The sequence below is a fragment of the Rhinatrema bivittatum genome, chromosome 1 (genome assembly GCF_901001135.1).
Source record: "Rhinatrema bivittatum chromosome 1, aRhiBiv1.1, whole genome shotgun sequence".
Classification (NCBI taxonomy): Eukaryota; Metazoa; Chordata; class Amphibia; order Gymnophiona; family Rhinatrematidae; genus Rhinatrema; species Rhinatrema bivittatum.
In genome coordinates, this window is record NC_042615.1 from 153,008,678 (window position 1) to 153,035,590 (window position 26,913).

Sequence of the window (26,913 nt, forward strand, 5' to 3'; positions counted from 1 at the left end):
TAATGGGTAGCCAATGTAAGTTCCGGAGGATTGGGGTGATATGATCTTTTTTGTTAGTGCTAGTTAGAATTCTAGCCGCTGAATTCTGAACCATCTGTAATGGTTTGATGGTGTTGGCGGGTATACCAAGTAGCAGGGAATTGCAATAGTCTAGCTTAGAAAGAATGATGGATTGTAGTACTAGCCTGAAGTCGGAGAAGTGAAGGAGGGGTTTAAGTTTTTTGAGGACTTGCAGTTTGTAAAAGCAGTCCTTTGTGGTATTGTTTACGAACTTTTTTAGGTTTAGATGATTATCAAGCCATGCTCCAAGGTCTCTGACGTCAGATGAGAATGAGTTGTTTGTGTTTGGTAGAGAAAGACTGGAAGAGATTGTGCGTGGATCCTGGGAGACAATGAGCATTTCGGTTTTATTAGCATTCACTACTAAGTTGAGGCTTGAGAGTAGGTTTTTGATGGGCTGTAGGCATTCGTTCCAGTAAGTGATGGTTTTTTGAAGGGATTCTGTAATCGGAAGGAGAATTTGTATGTCGTCTGCATATAGGTAATAGGTGAGCTTAAGGTTTGAGAGTAGATGGCAGAGAGGGAGGAGGTAAATATTGAAGAGGGTGGGTGAAAGTGATGATCCTTGTGGGACTCCTTGCTCTTTCAAGATTGGATGCGATTCTTTGTTGTTTATCCTTACTTTGTAGAATCTGTTGCTTAAGAAGGAATGGAACCAACTAAGGGCTGTGCCTTTGATCCCTATGTTGGCTAGTTGGTCTATTAGAGTGGAGTGTTTTACCATGTCAAATGCAGCGGAAAGATCTAGAAGAATAAGCAGGTATGATTGTTTATGCTCCATATTAACGAGGATTGTGTCAGTGAGAGATAGTAAGAGAGATTCGGTGTTTAGTCGTTTTCGGAATCCATATTGAGCTGGGGATAGAATGTTATGATCTTCCAAGTAATCTGACAGTTGCTTGTTGACAATTTTTTCCATCAGTTTGGCGATAAGTGGTAAGTTTGCGATGGGTCTAAAGTTAGCTGGGTCTGATGGGCAAGCGTTTGGTTTCTTTAGTAATGGTTTAAGAATTGCCAATTTTAACTGGTTAGGAACTAAACCTTGAGAAAGGGATGTGTTGATAATTTCTGCAATTGGTTTTGAGATGGGGTTTGGTATGGCGATGAGGAGATTTGTTGGTATTGGGTCTGATGGGTGGGAGGAAGGTTTGAATTTTTTGAGTGTGTTTTCAATCTCCAGTGAAGAAGTGAGCTCGAATGAATCCAGGCTTGTGGTTTTTTGCGGCCAGGATGTGAGGTGGTGAGTTAGAGTAAAGTTGCTGGATGTGATTGATTGGGTAAGGTTAGTGATTTTTGATTTGAAGTAGTTGGCTAGTTCGTTTGCTTTGTTGTGGGCTTGGTGGTCTGGGATAGTAGGCGGAGATGGTTTGGTTAAAGAGGAGACGTATGAGAAGAGAGCCTTTGAGTCGAATATAAAGTGGTGTATTTTTTTTCCATAGAATTCTTTCTTTGTTCTAAGGATTGTATTCCTGTAGTTGTTGAGGAGGGATTTGTAGATGGCATGTGTAGAGGTGGTTGGGTTTTTTCTCCAGCTTTGTTCTTTTTTTCTGAGAGATTGTTTAAGGGATTTAAGTTCGGGTGTAAACCAAGGTTTCCTATTGTCTAGAGTAGGTTGTATGGTTTTGGTTGTAGTTGGGCAGATTTGATCTGCAATTTTATTGTTAATATTGATCCAAGAAGTAGTTGCAGTTGTTGCGTCTGTGAGGTCCAGTTGCTTTAATGCTTCAGACATCTTTTCACTGAGTATGTCTGGAGAGCATGGTTTCCTGAAGTGGATGGTGATTTTGTTAGTGGTTTGAGGTGGTGGGTTGTTGATATTGAGGGTTGTGTGGATAACTTTGTGGTCTGACCATGGAACTGGTGAACAAGTGGGGTTGGTATGAATGTTAAAGGGATCGTTAATAAAGATTAGATCCAGAGTGTGGCCTGCCTTGTGGGTAGAACTGTTGATAATTTGAGTAAAGCCCAAATGGTTGAGAGAGGAAAGAACTGTTTGGCAGTTGATGGATTGTGGAGAAGCATGTACGTGTAAATTAAAGTCTCCGAGGATTATAGCAGGTTTGTCGGCGTTTATGTGTTTGGCTATAAGTTCTATCAGTAGAGAGGGATCCGATTCTAAGGTTCCTGGTGGTGCGTAGACTAAAGCTATTTGGATTTGTTCCGATTTAAAGAGGGAGAATTCAAGTTTGTTGGAGGAGTTGGTAAGTTGTAAGGTAATATTAAGACCTTTTTTTGCTGCAAGGAGGAGACCTCCACCTCTTTTTTTGGGTCTTGGGATGGAGAATACGTCGTAAGATTGTATGGGCAGTTGATTTATGAGTACAGTATCTGTGTGTTTTAGCCATGTCTCTGTAATTGCACAGATATCTGGGTTGGCTTCTATGAGGTAGTCACTGAGGATGTCCATTTTTTTGGAGAGCGACTGAGCGTTGAATAGTGTTAAGGTAAATAATGAGAGTCCAAGAAATTGAGTTATCGGTGAGATCATTATTGGTAATAGTCTTTGTTGTCGTGAGATGAGATGAATTGCAGGTTTTGTGTGCTTTCTGATTTTTTGCCAGATTTTAGGAATGGTGCAGAGGTGCATTATTGTGTCTCAATTAGTTGGGAACAGTGGTGTGATATTGAAAATGTTGCATTAGGTATTGGACACTCTGGATGAATGGTGTCGAGGCTGGTTGACTGCTGGTGTGGCTGGATGAGAGCTGTCTTAGCTGGATGATTGCTGGTGAGGCTGGATGGTTGCTGGTGAGGTAGGATGATTGCTGTCGCTGTTACTTGCTTGTTACTCGCTGTTACTTGGTTGTTACTTGAGGTAGGATGATTGCTGTCGCTGTTACTTGCAAGCTGGCGAGTCTGAGTGAGTGTTGAAGAGGCAGTTATGAGTATGAGCCCTGGACAATGGGATACTTGGATGTATGCTTAGTTGACTCCTGGGATCGCTCCGTGCCTATTAAATCAAGTTTGGTTGCGTCAAAATGAAGTAAGTAGGCGGCGTGCACTGCTGACTTGGGTTAGGCCTCTGGCGTTCCTCTCACGGTGATGTAGCTAACGGTAGGGGGGCCTTTCGATGCGGTTGTATGGGTGTCAGCGAGACGAATCGGCAGAAAGCGAGCTAAATCCCAGCGTGGTCGGCGCGGGGGCCTACGGTGGTAGGGCGAGAGCTTGAGAGTTGTTCTGTACTTACTGCAGTTGTTTGGTTGTTAAGTAAGTAGGACTGTGTTGAACCTGATGTCTGCGGTGGTCTGCACTCCGGTCTGCACTAAGGGGCACACAAAGGGGCCAGCCCCTTTGACGCGCTCCTTCGACGCGTGGCGTTCGACGCGTGGCGTCTGGGTGGTTTTTGATTTAAGAGCTAGTGGCCTCAGCCTTCACTCCGGTTTACAGTTTAAACAACTTAATACATAAAACATATTCGAGTAACACATATTAAAAACAGTTAACAGATAACAAGTTACATTTTGGCATATAGCAAAAGTGGAAAAAAGAGAGATAATAGATTTCAGTCAACACATCAGCTATATGATGAGAGAGCAAGTAGAGTTAGGCATAAAAGGATGTAACTTAAATGAAAAAAACGCAGCAGAGATGCATTAATGAGATTATTCATAGGAGAGATGGAGTAGAGAAGGAAAGGGTTCAAGGGAAATAGGGAAGGAAAAAGTTTTAGGACACAAATTTAATTAGAGAGCGTAGGAGAGGAAGGACAGAGGGGGGGGGGGGGGGGAAGGAAGTTAAATTAAGAAAGGTTTGTAGTGGTACTGAGACAGAGCAAAAGAGATAAGATTAGCCAACTCCGTCTGTGAGAGTTTGTCGAAATAGCCATGTTTTAAGTTCTTTTTTTTTAATGGCACCTGAAAGATAGAACAGGAGGCCCCCAAGGAGTAGGTACCCCAGTTAGTAGCAAAACCCCGAAGGGCAGAAAGAGAGCTTCCTGCAGGCAGCAGGGAAGCGGCAGAGTAGCGCAGACAGGAACAGTTCATCCAAACAAGTCTATTCAAGCCTATTCGAGACTTTGCCAACTCAATGAGCCAGCAACTTTGAGAAGAAGATATACCCGGAGTGGCGTGACGTCAGAAGAGGGAACGCCCTTGGGGTTCGCGCCACTGGGCGCACTTAGATGTGGGTTGTGCACGCACACCCTAGCAGGTACCTGGGAGGAGCAATGGCGTACGGCTGCACCATAGCCGTTCCGGGGATGCCAGAGAAGGTGGCTTGACAACGCTGTGGTAGCCATCTTGCCCAGGTAAGTGGGAGGAGCTGAGATAGGGGTGCAACAAGCTGCGCGAAGCCATCGAAGACTGACGGATGCAACAGTTTCTGCCACCTCTCCTGGTAGGTTATTCCAGACATCTAACATTTTCTCATGTTTTCTTTGAACCTTCTTCCCTCCAACTTCATATCATGACCGCTGGTTCTTGACAATATTTAATAAATTATATAAATTGAATTTCAAATAATAGCAATAAAGATAATGTATTTTATGGACTAGAAATGCTGACCAAGAAAAAATACATAATAAGAAATAATGAAAATAAAGAAACATTTCATTATTAAGCATTTTTAATCCCCAAATAAAAATTAGTTCCAAGAGAGCAAAGGAAAATTGTTAATAATATGAAAAGGGATAAACACGGTTAAACTGAAAATTTATCAATATATCACCAACAGGAAAAAGTAATAAGAAGTGCGAGAAGACTCAAGCCTTGCCTAAGGTTTCAAAGGAGATACAAGCATCAAACTCAGCCATAATAAGTTCGTTAATCACTTTGCCCTCTTGATAGTCAAGAAATGTCCTTTTTATTGAAAATGTGACTTTCCTGTAATTTATTGAAGCTGTAAGATATGTGAAAACTTTTATCAGAACCCACTTTTCTTTTTGATTTCCAGTGAATAAAATCTGGCAATTCATTTACTATTATTAATAGGATCATATGATACATGTTGTTCTTTCTAATTTGCCTGGTCCAATAAAAATCTTTAATCACAAAAAAAAAAAAAGTAAGCTTCTATTAATTTAGCTAGGGGAGTTGGTCCTTTACCTTTGTGAAAGAGGGCTTACTTTGGAATAAGAAGTTTAAATATTATGCTTCTATAATCTTACATGAAAATATAACTAGGGTACTTAAGTGAGAATTACTATCTCAGAATGAATGTCACATAAGCTTACATCTTGCTGTTAACAGTATGTTACAATCCTGGACTTACTTGATCATCCCTCTGCTTCTTTAGCTAGAAGAGAACCAAAACAAAGTAGTTTTTCTTCTATTTTCTTCAATTTTATTTCATGTTTTCATAACTCAGTTGTTTCAAAATCATCATTTATACAACTGACATTAGAAAAATAAAAAAGAGAAACTATAAGTAAAATCTAACAAATCATTACATAGTATTTTCTTATGGTTTCAAATGAAAATAAATAAAACCATATCAAAAAGCTTTAGAAAAACCCACATCTAAAAGAGCTTTTTGTATCTTTGGACCCTTGGGCTGGGGTGAGATTAGCTCTACCTGCAGAGAGGAGCCCTTCAGGTTCTTACAGCCAGGTGGACCCAGGCGAAGCAGAGACTGGTCTGGGATTTCACCTTTATCAGCTCACATTACCCTCGGGTTGAGCCTTAGGGTCCCATGGCCAGCAGGACTTAGGCAAAGGTCTCTGCAGATAACTAAGAACATGGTCCAAGGACAGGCGATAGTCAGAGGCAGGCAGCAATCAGTCATAGTGAGAGTCCAGGCAAGGGTTGGAGGCAGGCTGCGATAAGGTGTAGTGAGAGTCCAGGCAAGGATCGTAACCAGGTATCCATCTGAGGGAGAGGAAGAGGGATGGATAAGGCTGAAGCAGACAGGGCAGGCAAGACAAGAGCAAGCTGGGCAGACAAAGATTAGAACAGGCTGGGGAAATGAAAGCTGGAAACACAGTGTAAGGAATCAGGTAGGCGAGAACAAGGTAAAAAGTAAAATAATATGTTTATTGATATACAATCTTAAGTCCAAGTATTAAAAGTATCTAAGCATATACAGTTCTAAGCTTAAGCATATACATCTGTATCCGTGCACAATATTTCGGCCAATACTCACTACACCCTTTTCATCATCAGCCTGGCAAGGAGAGAGCACATCACAGGCGAAAAAAAAAGGGGTCTTCACTTTGTACGTCTACAAAGAACAAAACATCACTTTGCTCTTCCGCAAAGGAACTCTTTCTCTCTCAGTTTGTCGTCCAAAGTTACCTTTCTTTTATAGTCTACTGTATGCCAGGTGCAAGCTTATGTGCGTGCGAAGTAATCTTATCTTTATGCCAGGTGCAAGCTTATTTATAGCCTACTGTATGCCAGGTGCCGAAGGGTTCATGCGAAGTGCAAACTTATTTATGCCAGGACAGGATTGCTCACTATCTGTTCTTGCAGTTCAAGGATAGGTCATCTCCATTCCAGGCCGAATGTCAGTGCTGCAGCTGATTCTGCAATATCCCTTACATTCCACCCCTGAGTAATCATGTCCTGCAATCCACAGCAGTGGAAGAGGCTATAGTAGGAGGGTGTGGTCAACTTAATTGGTGAACACAATGGGTCAACACAGGATACAAATACACATGACAAGTATGATAGCGGAGCGACCGGTCATCAATGATTTTGTGACTCAAAGAATGAAGATGTTCAGCTACAAATAGAGTTTTAAGTGACACAATATCTATAGACTTATTCAAACAGGCTAATATGTGCTGTAGGCAGTGTGCTAATCTATATTTACATAGGTCAAAACAATATGTATAAACATGTATTAAACACTGGTCCTTTTAGGACTAGCAAATATAGAAAAACAAGATAGGCAAGAAAAAGCTCCTTCTGAGTAATGGGTCAGAATATCCTTATCAATACCTAAACCCCATCTAAACTGCTTGGCCCTGGAGTTTAACTGACACAGAGATCTGCCCAATTTAAAACAGTAGCAAGGCGTGCCTGTGGCCTGCCAGGAGTGTCCACAGTGATTGGTCTCAGTATCTTGAATCTTCTGTCATCCATTGCGATCTCCATTCTTCTTGTTGTATGTGGTTGGCCTCTCTGACTTCTGGGGGACACCCAGCTCATCAGGAGATATATATAGGCCACCTTTCATTGATTATCCAGCATCAGGCCTACTGCGCTCAGTATAGCCTGCGTCCACATGTGCAGGTATTTGGGTGCCTCTCCACCCCTCGATGAAGTATGGTCTTAGGTCCTCGCTCAACAGCATCTCCCACTGGCAGCATGCAGCCTGCTAATCTCATTATCTTTTAGGTATCTGGAACAGTTAAACTCAGGTGTAGTACATAGTCCCCCACCCCCTGGTGGTGGCAAAAAGAAAACAACAAAAATTACTGTTTCAAAAATCTAGTCTAGATCTTTCTAAAAAAAAAAACAAAACGTATTGTCTGAACCATTAACACAGAGAAGAGCAACTACAGAGCAATAAAACTGCATTAATTAAAACGGTATCATTAACGTGAGAATCAAAATAATAACAATTGCAAGTAACAATGTGACTAGGTACTACTGAGTGTATCACAATCATATTTCATCATAATTATCAGTTATTACATTTCAAAGAGAAATACATATTACTTAAAAACATTGTCTAAGTAAGGCCACCCCCACGGAACAAGGAAATTCTGAGCACTTCAGTCCATAAAATGAAAGATTCAAGATGTCTTCTGTGGCAAAGGGTGGGATGACTTCAAGTTATGAGGTCAATGACAAATGAAGTGAATATGTCTTGCAGCACAGCACTCTGGAAGCTGTCCTCGAAGTACAGCCGCTGCACTCCCAGCACTAATTCAGATGTTTGTGTGTATGGATTAATACCTGATATAAGATGAATAAAAACCGAAATTAAGTAAATAAACTGTACAATAAACATCAATAACTTCTGGTATGCAATAATCCCTATATACACTATTTATATGGATATCCAATATAATTTTATCATAAGTCAAAGAAACAGCTACATAATATCTAATCCCTTCTTTGTTTCCCCACTTTTCTATAAAGTAACACAATATTCAGACAAAAACAACCCAGATGCTTAGACATCCTTTCATTCAAACTGTCACACATCTATTCATTGCACAAAAAACAAAACAACAATTAACACATATTGTGAGCTCAAAAATTAAATAGCATAATATACTCTAGAACAGTATTTAAAACAGTCTGTCCATAAAACTTTAGCAGTGACTGCTTCACTTAAATGACGTCAAAAGCTATTGTGTATTCAGTGCACTGTTCTACAGTCAGTAAACTCTGTCGTCATGTATGTACAACACATAATGATACACAAACAGAACACAATTATCGAACATTAAAGTTCAAAAAGTAGGCCTTTTAAAAGTAAAAACAAAAATCTTTGGATCCAAAATTAAGCAAAAATAAAAAATTCTTAAAACAGATCTGTTCAGAAAAAACAAAACAAAAACAAAATCTAGGAGAAAGAAAACCCTCAGTTTCCTGTACAGCAGCTTTTATTCTTGTAAATCTGTAAAAGAAAAATCTCACATACAAAGAGAGGTTAATTCTAATCTTTTTTTTTTTTTTTTTTTTTAAATCACATTACAAAGTATTAAACGGCGAGCTATAAGTAACTTGAGCAGCACCATTAAGGTTAAAAATCACTACTTTGAGTATCTTCTAACTAAAAGATTCTAATTGCTTAATCACGGAAACCAGAATTATTTACATTCCTTCAAGTTTAGTCATGTGGGATAGATGGGAGAAAGAAAAAAAGGTTTAGTCTCTCCCTGAGGTATCTTCTGTAAAATCTTTTAGCTAAATCTATAGCTGCACAATTAAATTAAAATATTACAAGCTTTTCATTAGGTTATCAGCTGAGGCCACATAGGGGCCTGCCGGGAAGAGAAGGTAAATAAAATCCAGGGGTTTGTGACAATTTTTTTTTTTTTTTTACTGTATGTCCTTTTCTCCTGCATCGATACCAAATGCCACAAAACTTCTAACTAAATACAGGTCTTCTCTTTAACATCCTGTCACAGATGCATGTTAACTTCTTTTTCATTTTTATAATCAGAGGAGGATTTGGGTTTACGGTGTTCCCAAAGGATTTTAATTTCGGACTTTAAAGTTTCATTCTGAGTACAAGCAATTTTTAGCTTCTTATCTAAATCAGTCTCACACTGCTCATAGCATTGTCTATCTTCTGCCAACTGGGCAGGGAGAAAGGGGAAGGAAAAAAAATAAATTCTCCAGTTTTAACCAATTACAGTTTGCTTGTCAATATCTTAAAGCGTTGTGACCAAGCATTTGTAATATTTAACAATAGCCATATTAAGGCTGTGCTCATTTTTGAGCATTGGGGCATGAATATACTTAGAAATCTTATTTTCTATATCATCAAAAGGATTTGTCTGCTAAGGCATTAGAATGCCATGGATTCTTCCCACATACTGCTGCTCTAAAAAGTGCTTTTTCTTAGTTGCTGCTTTTAATTCTAGTTTAGTGTCCTTGTGATTCTTAACAAGCGACACTTTGTTGCCACATAATGCTAAAGTTAAACACACACACAGAATATTCTATATGCAATAGATTTTCTTATGCCCTATCCTGCTGTCTGTAAATTACAAGAACAATTCTGAACACAGGCCAGACGTTCCCAATATAAACAAATCAGCCCTTCACAGTAAAAGATCAAGGAATACACAGACACAAATTAAAGGCTCATATAAAACTTTCACCATTGATTTTCAGTATTCCTATAACATTTTATATGATTTATTCTCCCATCCCGGAATATCCAGGAAGTCGCTATACTAATATGCTTTCATTTCCTACGTAACCCAGCTCACTGCGCCACGCTGTATTTATTTTACTTGTACGGCTGCCCTCTCTGCCACCACTGGTTACATATCCACGTTATCTTTATAGAGCTGCAACTGACCTTGCAACGCCACTCTATGCCGCCTTAATATCTCTAATTCTTCTCAGGCTGCGGCTAGTTGCTACTGCAACTCCTTAACCCTTAAGTGAGCTTTCCTATGTCTAGTAAAAAAATATCTATCCCCTTGTGGGGTTCTATGCCCAGTTTCCTATCACAATTTTCACATAACCCTGTATTACACCCCCACTCATTGACCAGCAGTGAGTAAGATACATCTTCCCAGCTGGGAATTTCTGCTAGGGCTTTCACCTCTGCCCCTTCAAATTCTTTTCTGCCCTTCTTCTGTTCTTTCTTAGGCAGACTTCGCACAGTACTGAACACACACACACACACACACTATGATACAATATAAGAAATATACAATAATGAAAATATAGCTTTATTTACAGTACACATACTTCATTTCCCGTAGCTATCAACGGGAAAGATCCTGCGCCACTCATCAGTGCACAGTGAGGCTCCAAGTTCTCACCGGAGAACCCTGAACCTTTTTTTTTTTTTTCTCAACCACGTCTTCTTACTGTCCCTAGTTCTTTCCCTTTAATTACTGGGACCTTTTGTAGCTTCTTTACAATATCTACAGGCTCGCCACCTGCATCCCATGCCTCTGCCAATCCCATATTAATTGCCCATTCCTGTGCCGGGATTTTAACACCCACAGGGGTAACAGGTTCGGATGGCTGCTTCGTTTTCTTTTTAAATAAAGCCATCCCAGCCTCGTCGCCAAATGTAAGGAATCAGGTAGGCGAGAACAAGGTAAAAAGTAAAATAATATGTTTATTGATATACAATCTTAAGTCCAAGTATTAAAAGTATCTAAGCATATACAGTTCTAAGCATATACAGTTCTAAGCTTAAGCATATACATCTGTATCCGTGCACAATATTTCGGCCAATACTCACTACACCCTTTTCATCATCAGCCTGGCAAGGAGAGAGCACATCACAGGCGAAAAAAAAAGGGGTCTTCACTTTGTACGTCTACAAAGAACAAAACATCACTTTGCTCTTCCGCAAAGGAACTCTTTCTCTCTCAGTTTGTCGTCCAAAGTTACCTTTCTTTTATAGTCTACTGTATGCCAGGTGCAAGCTTATGTGCGTGCGAAGTAATCTTATCTTTATGCCAGGTGCAAGCTTATGTGCGTGCGAAGTAATCTTATCTTTATGCCAGGTGCAAGCTTATTTATAGCCTACTGTATGCCAGGTGCCGAAGGGTTCATGCGAAGTGCAAACTTATTTATAGCCTACTGTATGCCAGGTGCCGAAGGGTTCATGCGAAGTGCAAACTTATTTATGCCAGGACAGGATTGCTCACTATCTGTTCTTGCAGTTCAAGGATAGGTCATCTCCATTCCAGGCCGAATGTCAGTGCTGCAGCTGATTCTGCAATATCCCTTACACACAGGCACTTCTGGATGTAGCTGGATTTGTTGCTGAGACAGGGTGCATCGGGAGAGCTACTCTTATATAGGTCTATAGGGGTTATTTCCTAAAGCTTTATCGCATGCATGTTATAAAATCCAGAGTCGGCGCGCGCAAGTGGGTGCACAATTGTGCGACTTGCGTGTGCCGAGCCGCGCAGCCTGCCTCTGTTCCCTCCGAGGCCGCTCCGAAATCGGAGCGGCCTCAGAGGGAACTTTCCGTCAGACCCCTCGCACCTTCCCCTCCCTTCCCCTACCTAATCCGCCCCCCAGCCCTATATAAACCCCCCCATACCTTTGTTGAAGAAGTTACGCACGCCGGCCAATGGCCGCTGTGCCTGGAGGCTCAGGCCATGCTCCCTCCCTGCCCCCAGACTGCCCAGGACTGCCCATCCCCCGCCCCTTCTTGCAAGCCCCGGGACATACGCACTTCCCAGGGCTTGCGCACACCGCCGAGCCTATGCAAGATAGGCTCGGCACACGCAGGGGCAGCTTGGGGCAGCTTTTTAAAGGGGTTACACGTGTATCTTACGCGTGTAACCCTTTGAAAATCTACCCCATATTGTTTAAGGTTTAGGATCATCTGTGTGATAGGGATACGCATTTGTTTGAAATGGAATGGGTAGAATGCAATGAATGAGACTATTTTTGTATTGTTCGTGCCCCCCCCCCCCTCCCCCTACCCCACCACCACCACCAAAATGAATGGAGAGTGCCCAAGAATATAAACAGAAGGTTTTGGTTCATTTTGTTATGTTTCCCATTCAGGAGAATGGCCAATGTAAAAGTGCTGCAGTGAGATTGATAACTAGAATAACCTAGCAATGCACATGTAAAATAGTCACCAGGATAGAGTCAAGGTGGGAAAAGTAGAATATTAATTAGGATAGAGGCCTAATCAAGGTGAAGCATTTTTTCAACTGACCTATAGCTGGCAGCTGGATCAAATGATGTTGATGTCCTCCCACTGTCACGTCTGAACATGTGCAAAGAAACTCCAGTTTCTCTGTTGGATTTCACAGGTAAAGCTTGTCTTTTCAGAAGTTCTCTTGGAGTCAAAGAAACGGTTTTAAAATTAAGGAGAGAGAAAAATGTTAGCATTAGCAAAGGGCTTTTAGTTATTTTCACTATGGATGTGCACTGATTTTTTTTTTGTGTCATTTTCGTTTTGGGTCGTTATCTGTTAGATTTCAGTTTTAAAATGGTTCAGTGGGTATTTATTTCATGTTTCCCTACTTTTGGAGTACTTAGTGCGTACTAACTAGTTTATTTGGAGTTAGTGCATAGTAATAGGACTTAGTGTGCACTAACTGGATATTACCGCACACTAACTAGAAATGTTACCAATAACTTAAAAAGTGTCAACTGGGGAGCAGTTCGTTAGCTAAAGGTATGGTTTGCATTCTCATTGGCTATCTCCTTAGTTAATAATTACTTGTTTCTGTTGCCAAGATTGTAAGGTGGTATTTGTGAGGGGGATGCCCAGTGCCTGGTAACAAGTCTAAACAACAAGTGATGTAATAATAGCATCAAGTTCTAGTCAGCAAAAGCATGTAATGCAAATGCAAATTTACAATTTGCCAATCCCTTTGTATTTTAGGAAAGGGAACATGGCATTTTGGGATTTGCATAGTTTGAATTCCCTTGGTGTTTTGGTGGGGGTGGGGTGACTGGTGAGAGACAAGTTGGGGTGGTGACTAGAAAGAGAGAGAGATTCAACCTGGTATGTGTGTAGGGTGACTTGTCACCCCATATGGTTAACCCAGTCATTCCACACATACACACACACACACACACACCAGGCTGCTTCTCTCTCCCACATGTCACCCCATACAGTCACCCAGTCACTTCCCCTCTCACCAGTCTCAGCACACACAATACAGGCTGCCTCTCTCTCACAAATCACCACCCCAAACAGTCTCTCTCCCCATCATCTCATATAGTCTCCCCAGTCACTCCACACACCAGGATGCCTTTCTCTCACCATTTACCAACCAGTCTCTCTCCCATCTGTGACCCCATACAGTTATCCTAGTCACTAACCCTCTCACTAGTCACCCCACACACATACACCAGGCTGTCTCTCTCTCACAAGTCATTGCCCCAACCAGTCTCTCTTCTGTCACCCCATATATTCACCCTAGTCACTTCCTTTCTCACCAATTACTAGGGATGTGAATCGTTTTTGAACGATTAAAATTATCGTCAGATAATTTTAAAATCGTCCAAAATCGTTAGAGTGCACGATACAATACAAATGCCCCCGATTTATCGTCAGGGGCATTTGTATTGTATCTTTAAATAGGGCACGGGAAAACTGGCACACCAAAAAAACCCTAAAACCCACCCCAAACCTTTAAAACAAATCCCCCACCCTCCCGAACCCCCCCAAAATGTTTTAAATTACCTGGGGTCCAGTGGGGGGGTCCCGACGCAATCTCCAGCTCTCTGGCCACGGCTGCATTGAGAAATGGTGCCGGTGGCCCTTTGCCCTTATCATGTGACAGGGCAAAGGTAGCGCCGGCTCCATTTTGGTTCCTGGCTCCCGACATCACGAGTGCAGGAGATTGCCCCCGGATCCCCGCTGGACCCCGAGGGACTTTTGGCCAGTTTGGGGGGGGCCTCCTGACCCCCACAAGACTTGCCAAAAGTCCAGCGGGGGTCCGGGAGCGACCTCCTGCACACGGGCCGTATTGCCAATCTTCAAAATGGTGCCGGTGGCCCTTTGCCCTGACATAGTGAGGGCAAAGGTAGCGCCGGTGCCATTTTGAAGATTGGCAATACGGCCCGCGTGCAGGAAGTCACTCCTGGACCCCCGCTGGACTTTTGGAAAGTCTTGTGGGGGTCAGGAGGCCCCCCCAAGCTGGCCAAAAGTCCCTGGGGGTCCAGCGGGGGTCCGGGGGCGATCTCCTGCACGTGTGACATCGGGAGCCAGGAACCAAAATGGCACGGCGCTACCTTTGCCCTGTCACATGATAAGGGCAAAGGGCCACCGGCGCCATTTCTCTTAACGCAGTCGTGGCCAGAGAGAGGGAGATCGTGCCGGGACCCTCCCACTGGACCCCAGGTAATTTAAAACATTTTGGGGGGTTCGGGAGGGTGGGGGATTTGTTTTAAAGTTTCGGGGTGGGTTTTAGGGTTTTTTTTGGTGTGCTGGCTTTCCCGCCCTCCCCTGATTTACGATTTTTAACGATTTAAAAAAAAAAAACAAAAACACGACGATCAGATTTCCCTCCCCCCCAGCCAAAATCGATCGTTAAGACGATCGATCATACGATTCACACCCCTACCAATTACTGCCCCCTCACCCAAACACACAGACAGACACCAGGGGAATTAAAAGTATCCATATCCTAAAATGCCAAGGCCCCTTTCCTAAAATACAAAGGGATTAGCAAATTTTAAAACATGCTTTTGCATTATATGCTTTTGCTTATTCTGACTAGAACTTGATGGAATTATTATATCACTTCTTTGTTTACATTTGTTACCAGGTGGCCATCCCACCACAAATACCACCTTGCAACCTTGGCAACACAAAGAAGTAACTTAGGAGACAGCCAATGGGAATGCAGAACCATACCTCTAGATAATGAACAGCTCCCCAATTAACACTTTTTAACTTATTGGTAACATTTCTAGTTAGTGCACACTAACTATATTTAGTGTGCTCTAATATCCAATTAGCATGTGCTAATAGGGTCATTTATCAAAATGCTATAAGGCATTTTTGCATGCATTGAGGGCTTATCGCTTGTGAAAAGCACTGTTAATGCATGCAATAGCACCATAACATATGGTGTGATGCAAATCTGAAAAAGAGGAAGAGTTAACCATTTTGCTAAACCCTGTTGCATAGCTTCAACTATACCTTTTTCAGTAGCATTAAGGATTTGTTGCATTTTGTGATGTGTTCTCAAAGGCCTCTTTTGGTAGAGTTGAAGCTCCTGGAGAGGGGGGAGAAAGAGAGAGAGAGAGAATCTAGCCACAATGGGCTTACCTTTGACAGGTATTTATATCTCTATGGGAGGCCCACCTAGTAACTCAAGGTGAGGTTATGTAATAGTGTAGGGGTTAGGGGCCATTTTGACATTCAAAGTGAGATATACGAACAGAACAGTGCTCTCGTGTGAAGAATTGATGACCCTCTGAGTGAGGAAACTCACCCAAAGATGATATTTGTGCAATGTTCTCTCAACCTAGCTTGATGTTACCCAGGAAGAGAGTCCATCAAGCTAGGTTGAGAGAACATTGCACAAATATCATCTTTGAGTGAGTTTCCTCACTCCGAGAGTCATCAAATCTTCACAAGAGAGCACTGTTCTGTTCGTATGTCTCACTTTGAATGTCAAAGTGGCCCCTATCGCCTACACTAATACCTAACCTCACCTTGAATTACTAGGTGGGCCTCCCATAGTGATAAAAATACCTATCTAGGGGGAGGGCATTATAGTTAGGTTCTCTCTCTCTCTCTCTCTCTCTCTCTCTCTGCGCTAACTTAGCTCTTCATATAGGTAATTAGCATAAAACACACCCCTTTTACTATCGCATGCGATACTTATCACATTTTGATAAATCCAGGCCAATGTGATCTGAAAATCATCTGCTCTAAATTGCCTTACATTGCCTATCCCTCCCCCCTCCCAAATAAAATGTACGTGCACACTGCAAATATGCATGTACTCTTGAGGTAAATAAAATAGCATGGATGTGTGTACATTCTAATTTTACAGGCAAAACCCCTTTGAAAATTCACACTTTAGATTTTTCTATAAATTTTTACAATTGACTGTATTCTCTACTCTTTCAGAGCTTTTGCAATATTTTTGTAACAATCCCTAAGGTGACAGAAAAAAAGATATAAAATGTTCCACATCCCAGACTGTGTCATAATATAAAGCTCTGTTTTATATCATGAGCTTTATTTGTCATCTCAGATTTCTACTTCAGGGTCTTCTAGGTACTGTATTTGTAAAGCTCAAATTATCTGTCATCTGGTGTATAATTTATATTGCTCATTGGTTTGATTTTGCCATTTCTGTAAAAGACCCTTTATTTAGCAACAGTTATAAATGAAGATAATGTTCTGATTTATTGAAAATGTTTCCAGTGTAGGCTTTGTAAATTATTAGTGGAAATAGAAGCAAAACCTGGAAGTTTGGTTTTATGCTGGCAAGAAAGTGATACTATTTCTGAGTCAATGCTACTAACAGACAGTGCTACTAATTTCATATACACAATTGGTTAGAACAAATTCATTAATGAAATTATAGGTTGCTATTGTCTGTTGTTTTTAATTGTAGATGTATACTGTAGCTCACCACAAATGGTGGAGTGTGCAAGAAATACATTTTTCATCATCATTATTATTATTATATGTTTGTTCCCCAAATGCAACTGCAACATATTAGTATCATACAAACTTGTATACTAATAATAAAATACTTTATTTCATGTGAGCTCTACCTCCTAGCAGTTCATTGTCAGTAACTGCTTCATTCATGGACTCCACACGATACAGAATTCTTCATTTAGCATTCTAACTTTTGAGTGAACTTGATTTCTTTTGAATTTATATCCAACAACTTTCACAAAATAGCATGTCTATTAAAGAAATTAAAGTTTCTTTAGTATCAGTTTCTAAAATAAGTTTTATACTCATCATTAGGATAGCTATGCAATTTTTGTAGTAGGAAATAAAACATTCTTATTGGCTACATTTAAAAAAAAAAAACCAACAACCCTTTCTTCCTGTTAATATTGATATAAATCACATGCATTTCTAAATAAAATACTACAGATCATAATGTTGTACAGATTTATCTGTGTAAGCTCCATGCTATGCAAAAAGTTCTCATTTTTAATGCATGCATTTTCTGAAGCAATTTCCTCACTTGTTGTTGCCTCAGGTACAATCAGGTACAAACTTATAGGGTCATTCATCAAGCCATGTTGGGACCTTATTGTGCAATAAAAGAGGTCTGACATGCAAAAGCTAGAAAATTATGCAAATGAGTGAGTCCTACCGTATTTCATGGTAAAATAACAAATATCGTAGGAAATAGCAACATCCTTTTTATTTGTAGTAGAGTAGAAAAACGTTTTTATTGTGCCATAGCGTCCGTAATCGCGAATCACAGCATTTATCGCATGTGATAAAACGAGGCCTTCTCTCAGACACACCTACACAGCCCTGGTGGCCCAATAAAAACATATTTTCTTACCTGCCCTGTCTTCCTAAAGAAACAATGTTAGGGGAAGTGTACTAGTAGTGGGATACTGGCTGCTTCAGGCTGCTCAGCAACAGCAACTACAACAGGCAAGGGAGGTTCAAACATCTCCTAGGGAACTGGAGCTAGATCTCCTAGCCCCACCAGTGGAGTACTCTGGCCCACAGCAGGGCTTGCCATACAGGATGGCATGTAGGTAATACAAAGAACACATCTTTTATCCATGAGCCACATTGCTGGTAATGCCAGAGGAAGATGCAATTATGAGATATCGACTGAGCTCATAGGCTATCATGGAATTATATCAAGAACTCAGAGGGGATCTGGATCCAGTCACAGAAAGGTCCTGTTCTTTACCAGGCCTCACAAAACTATTGTGTGTTCTGCATTTTATTGCATCTATCTCCTTCCAAACAACAGTCATGGTTGTCAGGGAAATGTCACAAATGTCTTTTTCCTGCTGTCTGGGCCAGGTCATAACAGCTGTACAGAGCCGCTTTACATAAGATTCCCTCATGAAAGGCAAGACTTGCTGTACTTAAAGAGAAGTTTTTATGCCATTGCCAACTTTCTAAATGTTCTGGGAGCTATTGACTCAACTCATGTAGCCATCATCCTAAGCCGTGGCAGGGAGAAGATCTACTACAACAGAAAGCTCTTCTACTCCATCAATGTGCAAGTGGACTGTGACGATCAACTGCACATCCTTGATGTTGTTGCCAGGTACCCGGGAGCTGCACATGAGTCCTTTATACTTAGGCAATCTGGCCTGTGAAAAATTTGAAGACAGCCTCTATTGTAATGGTTGGCTTATAGATAAGAGTGAAGCTTCTTTCTATAGTCCCTCTCCGGCTATTTGTTTACAGCAAATGGCACTGACACAAGAGGCTATCAGAGATATGACTGCATCAGTTTCATGAGATGTTTCATGAGAAGCTTCAGTTTCATGAGAAGTGCCTTGCACAGTTAGGTCAACCAGCCATTGTGCCAGGGTCCAGCTTTCTTTCCCTATGCTGTAGAGGCTTACTAAAGTTATGCTTTCCACTAATTTCAGTGTATGACCGAGCACTACAAACTTTCAATTGGTCAGCTTAAAACAAGTGGCAGTTTAAATCCTCTCTCTTGTAGCTATTGAAAAGTTACTTGTCAACCCAAACATTTTTGGGCACCCGGTGCAGGGTGCCCCAGATCAGACGTGCCTTGTTAGTGCTCTGTCAGCCCTCAACTAATGATACCCATATCGGTATCCTGCCTGCAGCACTTCGGCTCTGATAGCCAGGAGGTCAGCCACAGTTTATTTTCAACATCATAGGGGTAGACAGATTCAATGGAAACTATGGAAGTAGCCTTTTGGGATAATTCTATTCAGTGAGTAATGTCTGACAAAGGTGTATCTTTGGATGACTTAGTACAGAATGGCCAGGAACATGAACAATCATACTGGACTTTCTGGGCCATGGCCATTAGGCTGTCCTCCTTGAGTACACTCTTTCAACATAGAGTGTCTGGGCCTTCACTTGCCATCACATAGTTGTGTTGGCATAGGCCTATCATCAGAGCTATACTGTAACTAGTGGGTTACCACTTTCATTTTCTAGGTTCTTTGCAGTAATCATGATTTTTCAAAAGGATAATATCATTAGGGATGTGAATCAGGCTTCGGACGATTGAAAATATCGTCAATATTTTCAAAATCGTCAGAAATCGGGGGCTCCCCCAAAACGATAGGAAAACCCCACAATATTGATCGTGGGGGTTCCCTTATCATTTTGGGGGAGGACGGGAAAAACGGCACACAAAAATAACCCGATTTTCGGACTATACTTCAATCACTCATCTTTTCTGGGCTTGACTACTGTAATTCTCTTTATATAGGTCTCCCAGATAACACACTTCACTCACTTCAACTGATCCAAAACGCAGCAACACGTATCTTAACAAACTCTTCCATAAAAAATCACATCACTCCGATACTTCAATCATTACATTGGTTACCAATTAAATACAGAATACAATTCAAGATCCTGTACATTAATATACACTCTCTCATCTACACTCCTAATTCAATTACCTTATGTTCCATTCTCCGGATTTACAAACGCACCAGACATCTAAGATCACTGGACAAAAACCTCTTAGACATCCCATCACCACGACAGGCCCGTCTTGACATCACCAGAAAAAGATCATTCTCTGTCATTGGACCTCTCTTATGGAACGCATTACCAGACTCTTTAAGATCCATATCCAACAAACACTTCAAAAAATCCCTAAAAACACATTTATTTCAATCTGCTTTCCATATATCACACACTAAATAACATAACTACTTCTCCATCACACAGGGCACAACATTATTATATATTGATTTATTTTTTATGTAAACTATTCATTGTTTTAGATTTTTATTTTTATTATATATTTTTGTAATTTTGAGCTTTTATAATTTTTTTTTTTTTAAATTATATCTTTATTGTGATTTTCACATATTTTAGTAAGACAAAAACTTACAACGGAAAAAAGATACAGCCATTTGTAATTATATACATTTACATGTACAAAAATCACTATCATGGCTTAATCTTAATATAAGAAATTGAGGAGATAAATTTTAGGAGTAATTATATAGGTATTGTTTTAGATTTTTATTTTTATTATATATTTTTGTAATTTTGAGCTTTTATAATTTGATAATCTTTATGTTCTTTTAAATTTAAATCTTTATTTACATTTGTTTTTTATTTAGTTATGTAAACCGTTTTGATTAAACACTGTTTGTAAAGACGGTATACAAACACTTTTAAATAAATAAATAAATAAATAACCCCTAAACCCACCCCGACCCTTTAAAACTAACCCCTTAGCTTCCCCCACCCTCCCGACGCCCCCCAAAACATTTTACAGTTACCTGGTGGTCCAGTGGGGGTCCCGGGAGCGATTTCCCACTCTGGGCCATCCTCCCGCTACCGGGCCATCGGCTGCCACTAATCAAAATGGCACCGATGGACCTTTGCCCTTACCATGTGACAGGGTATCCGTGCCATTGGCCGGACCCTGTCACATGGTAGGAGCACTGGATGGCCGGCGCCATCTTGTGCTCTTACCATGTGACAGGGGCTGACCAATGGCACTGGTAGCCCCTGTGACATAGTAAGGGCAAAGGCTATCGGCGCCATTTTGATTACTGGCAGCCGATGGCCCGAGTGCAGGAGATCACTCCCGGACCCCCGCTGGACCACAAGGGGCTTTTGGCAAGTCTTGGGGGACCCTCCTGACCCCCACAAAACTTGCCAAAAGTCCAGCGGGTCGGGGTGGGTTTAGGGGTTATTTTTGTGTGCCATTTTTCCCGCCCTCCCCTAACTTGGCCCAGCCCAGAGGCCATGTCCCAATGCTGGGGTCTCAGCCTGGAAAAGAGGCCAGGTCCCGATGCCTATGCCAGAGCCTGGGCTCAAACCCAATGGTGTGGCCCAGCCCAGAAGCCAGGTCCCGATGCTGGGATCTCAGCCCGGACCCAGGCCCAATGCTAGGGCCAGGCTTGGAGGCTGGGTCCTGAAGCCTGGGCCTCAGTCTGTCAGTCTCAGGCATAGACCCAGACCTCTGAGGTCCTCTTCTTAGGTGTCCTTTCTTCTTTCTTCTAATGACACTGTCTGCTGGGGTTGCACCCTCAACGGAGGGTGTCATTTTGCTGTATGGCATATAATATACTTCATTACATTGGCATACATGCTAATCTTATTATGTACATGCTAACACCTTTTTGTAGTGCTCTAAGCTATGTCCATAAAAAAGGAAGCTTTTTTTTATTTCATTAAGAGAAATGAGTGGGTTTAGCTCTTTCAGTTCCAGATAATTATTCTAATCCACATGTACTGAGGAAAAATGAATGCATCCATACACATGCTATAAACTGACTTTTCTGACATATGTTTTTCATACTCAATAGATCTTTTATTTAAAGAAACATCTTTTTTAACATTCTGTATCTATGGAAAAAAAAATTATTGAATAAGTCCCATTGTTCCTTTCTTGTTCCTTTCAAATGCTTCCCTACCCTCATCCCCTCCCTCCTGTCTCCTCCCCTCCACATGAATACACACACGCTACCTCCCCCTCCCCTCCGCCCTATGAAAAGAATAGGGTTAAAAATAAAAGCATATTTATTTTCAATAGAGATATCACTGCCGAAAACAATCAGTGAAATGTATAGTCATAAATGTATTCAGTTTTAAGGATTCCAGGAAATATTGAAAAATTTAGTGCTAATTACTTAAGGTCCTATTAATTCAGACAGCATATCAGAAACAAAATTGGAAAAATACAAAACTTTACTGATTACAATCTTGAAATATGCTGTATTCTATGTTTTCTTTTTTTTTACAGGCCATGCCTGCTTATTTCTAATTCTGTTTAGATAAAGATATATCAAATCAATATTATTGCAATGTGACTTCTGTATATTTGTAATCTAGACCTGAGGTATTTTGGATTGGTATCTTCTTATATATATGCATAGATTACTACATATGTTTATTTTATGAGTGAGAGAAATCCCATAACTCTCAACTAAGTGTTCCAAACATAATTTATTTGTTTGGGTAGCCAAAATGCTTTTTCACAAACAGAATTACCTTCAATTTCCCTCTAGAAATCAGGAGATCTATTTTGCTTTTTATTTTTAAGTCTTTATAATAAACTAAAAATATTAAATAAAGTTCAATTTCAAAGAATGTTGGGATTTTTATACTGGTATCCTCCTGTATATTTTCAATTTTTAAATTGCACTCCCTTTCTTGCAAAACGCATTAATGAAATATTTCAGGCTAGCACTAGATGTAAAGTTATGAGGCAATAGCATCTCCTTAATTCAAGACTGAATTAGCAAGCAAAGATTTGTCAGACTGTTTTACAGGCTTATTCAAACTCTGCTAGAAGATAATACATTCTATTTTAATACTGTTAGCATTAAAAATGGGTAAACTATTCTGGATTAAATTGAAACCCTAGATACAGCAATAAGGACCATGGTATTCACTGGTCCCTTCTGACCCTTCCCAAGATCTAGGGGCATCTCTGCCCCAGTCCCACCCATATCCCTTCTGTTGAAGCACAGAGTTAATGAGTATAACTGCCTTCTGCCCTGCTGCCACCAGCCTTCCAAAATGGTGCCAGCTGACCGGTGCACCTTTTTTGACACTTGTGCACAGGTCAAAGAAGCATGAGATGTCAATCGCATCATTTTGGAAATCAGCAATGGTGAGGAAGGAGAGACTGGTGCTCCCTCCTGCCCCCAACCCCTTCCATCACTTATCAGCAGGGGTAGACAGGGATATAGCTGGCCAGGGAAAAAAGGAGCTCATGGGCTGAGGAGAGAAGGGGAGGTGGGACCAGGACATGAAAGCTCCTTAATCTTAGTGGTGTCAGCAATATAACTGAGTGGGAGGAAGTCAGGAGGAACCACTGACCTTATTTTTGCATCAGAAAACAGGAGGATTCAGGGCACCATGCAGGTTATTCTTGTATATGGTGGTTGAGGAATGGATTAGGAGGCTCCAAGGGCATTATTCTTTATTGAAACCAGAGGGAATTGGGGCACTGTGGCCTTCATTCTTGTATGGAGAACCGAGGGAACCATGGACATTTTGTAATGGGATATAAATAGGAAAATGGTCATCCAGCACTACTTTTAAAGAGATGATGTAGAGCCCAGAGCCTATGTCCATTCCAGACCCTGCTAGGCCACCAGGATGGAATGATGAAGCAAGGGGGGGGGGGGGGTCAGGGAGGGTATGAGGTGGGGAATTAGGGTCTTGGGGGCTTTTTGAAAAAGAGGCAAGGTTTGGGAGGGAGGGGAGAGGCCTGTGCTGTGATTATTTTAGATGTATTAAAATTTCCTCCACCGGCACCACCTCACAGAGTGACAGAGTATTGGACTGGTGTGGGGGATTCGAATTTTACAAGACCCCCCCAAGGGTTTTGTCACTCTTTGGGAAGGAGGGTTAGTTTGGGCCACACCTTCTCTTTAACAAGATGGGGTCCCAGGCTTTGGGGCTGCTGTTGCATGGAATTTTTAGGGGATTAATAATCCACAGTATTTTTCACTATGGTATTTCACCACTGCAGAAAATCCCATGGGATTAACAGTATTTGGTACTATAGTTTAGTTAATCCCACAATATTGTCCGCCTCCAGGGAAAATACCACAGCTAAGTGTAAAACCCTCTTGATCTCTTACCTCATTTATTTATTTATTTAGGGTTTTTATATACCGACATTCTCGATATACATATCAAATCAGGTCGGTTTCCAGATAACAAAACTGTCGCCGGTAAGGCGTTACATTAAACAATAAACAGAGTATTGAACAGATAACGTGCGGCGTTACATTAAACAATCAACATATTGAACAAAAGAACGTAAATCAATAAATATTAAAAATTAGATGTGAAAGAAATATAAAATAGACGACATTAACATTTGTCAAATAACATGAATAAATGGTAAGATAACTGCAAGTAATTGGTAGGTAAGGTTGAAATGTATCGGTGGGGTCTACAGGTGACAGTGTTCAATGTTGAAAGACAAAACTATGGGAAAAGCATGAGCTAGTGGGCTAATGCTGCAAGAGAGGATCTTTCATCTTTCATAGCAGGAGGGTGGACTGTCCAGATTAAGGTCCTGCGGGTCCTGAGGGTATAAGGTCGTATAATGATTCAAGAGAGGATCTTTCATAGCCGGTGGGTGGACTGTCCAGATTAAGGTCCTGAGGGTAAAAGGTCGGTAGTGGGCTATGTATTGCGCTATTTTGCTCTTCGACCGGTGTCGAGGTGTTCCTGTGATTCCGGATAGGCTTGCCGGAAGAGCCACGTTTTTAGGTTTTTCTTGAAGGTTATATGGCAGGTTTCAAGTCGAAGATCAGGCGGTAATGAGTTCCAAAGGGTGGAATTCATATATTCATATATTCATGGGGCATTCCTGGGTCCAGGACCGCCCTGACAGGAGCACCCCCAGGGTACTCTCCATTGGCCCTCACATTCTTGGCGCCTGGCACCTCCACCTGGGAAAGAAGGTGTTAGTGGGTGGGATTTCCCTCCCTTCACCCCAGGAAACAAATGGGACTGTGAATAAGGCTGGCAATACGTACACATATATACAGATTTATTAGACTATATAAGTATATACATTTCTACATGACTATGTACATCATAAGAACATAAGAAATTGCCATGCTGGGTAAGACCAAGGGTCCATCAAGCCCAGCATCCTGTTTCCAACAGAGGCCAAACCAGACTACAAGAACCTGGCAAGTACCCAAACACTAAGAAGATCCATTGCTACTGATGCAAGTAATAGCAGAGGCCATTCCCTAGGACAGCTTGATTAAAAGCAGTTAATGGACTTCTCCTCCAAGAACTTATCCAAACCTTTTTTAAACCCAGCTACACTAACTGCACTAACCACATCCTCTGGCAACAAATTCCAGAGCTTAATTGTGCGTTGAGTGAAAAATAATTTTCTCCAATTGGTCTTAAATGTGCTACTTGCTAACTTCAAGGAGTGCCCCCTAGTCCTTCTATTATATGAAAGTGTGAATAACCTTTCACATCTACTCATGCAAGACCTCTCGTGATTTTAAAGACCTCTATCATATCCCCCCTCAGCCATCTCTTCTTCAAGTTGAACAGCCCTAACCTCTTTAGCCTTTCCTCATAGGGGAGATGATCCATCCCCTTTATCATTTTGGTCGCCCTTCTCTGTACCTTCTCCAGTGCAACTATAACTTTTTTGAGATGTGGTTACTGGTTACCAGAACTGTACACAGTACTCAAGGTGCAGTCTCACCATGGAGCAATATAGGGGCATTATGACATTTTCTGTTTTATTCATCATTACCTTCCTAATAATTCCTAAAATTCTGTTTGCTTTTTTGACTGCTGCAGCACACTGAACCGATTTCAATATATTATCCTAGATCTTTTTCCTGGGTGGTAGCTTCTAATATGGAACCTAACATCATGTAACTACTGCATGGGTTATTTTTTCTTATATACAACACCTTGCACTTGTCCACTTTAAATTTTATCTGCCATTTGGATGCCCAATTTTTCAGTCTCGCATGCTCCTTCTGCAATGTATCACAATCCAATTGTGATTTAACTACTCTGAATAATTTTGTATCATCTGCAAATTTGATAACCTCACTCGTCGTATTCCCTTCCATATCATTTATAAATATATTGAAAAGCATTGGTCCAAGTACAGATCCCTGAGGCACTCCACTGTTTACCCTTTTCCACTGAGAAAATTGACCATTTAATCCTACTTTCTGTTTCCTGTCTTTTAACCAGTTTCTAATCCACAAAAGGATTTTGCCTCCTATCCCATGACTTTTTAGTTTTCTTAGAAGCTTCTCATGAGGGACTTTGTCAAACACCTTCTGAAAATCCAAATACACTACATCTCCTGGTTCACGTTTATCCACATGTTTATTAACCCCTTCAAAAAAATGAAGCTTATTTTTTTTATAATTTTTTAGTTTACATATCAAGAACCCTCTTGAATACAGAAAATTTGTATGAAGTGTTGCGGTCTCCACCGCTTCCCCTCTTTTTTCTGAACTCAGAGCTCACCTCCGATGCCGGGAACGCCACTTCCGCGGCTCTGTTGGGCCTGTGGGGCGTCCGCCATTACTGGGTCATCTCGCTACTGCCACGCGCGCGAGGACGCGCATTATGGACGTACGGACACCGGAAGTCTGGCCCCGCCTGGGCTAACTACGCCACGCCCCAAGCCTGATATAACCGGCGTTCATCTGCCTTCTCATTGCCTTGCAACGAGGGTCGCTACTGTTAGTAGTTCTTAGTTGCGTTTCTGCTGTTCTGCTTTCCCGGTTGACCTCAGCTTGTTCCTGACTCCGCTCCTGCCTGCCGCCTGCCATTGACCTCAGCTCGTTCCTGACTCCGCTTCTGCCTGCCGCCTGCCACTGACCTCAGCTCGTTCCTGACTCCGCTTCTGCCTGCCGCCTGCCATTGACCTCAGCTCGTTCCTGACTCCGCTCCTGCTTGCCGCCAGCCTCCGATCTTGGCCTGCTCCTGAGACTGCATCGACTGGCTGTCAGCCTGACTCGGGTTTGTCTTCCTTACTCTCTGCCCGGTCTGGCTCTTTGCACGCTTCTGACCCTGGTCCTGCCTTCAGCAGGTCACAGCCTACGTTCCACTACAGACTCTGTTCCTGTTACCTGTCTGCTCCGCTCCACGGCTTACTGCAGATCCCAGCCC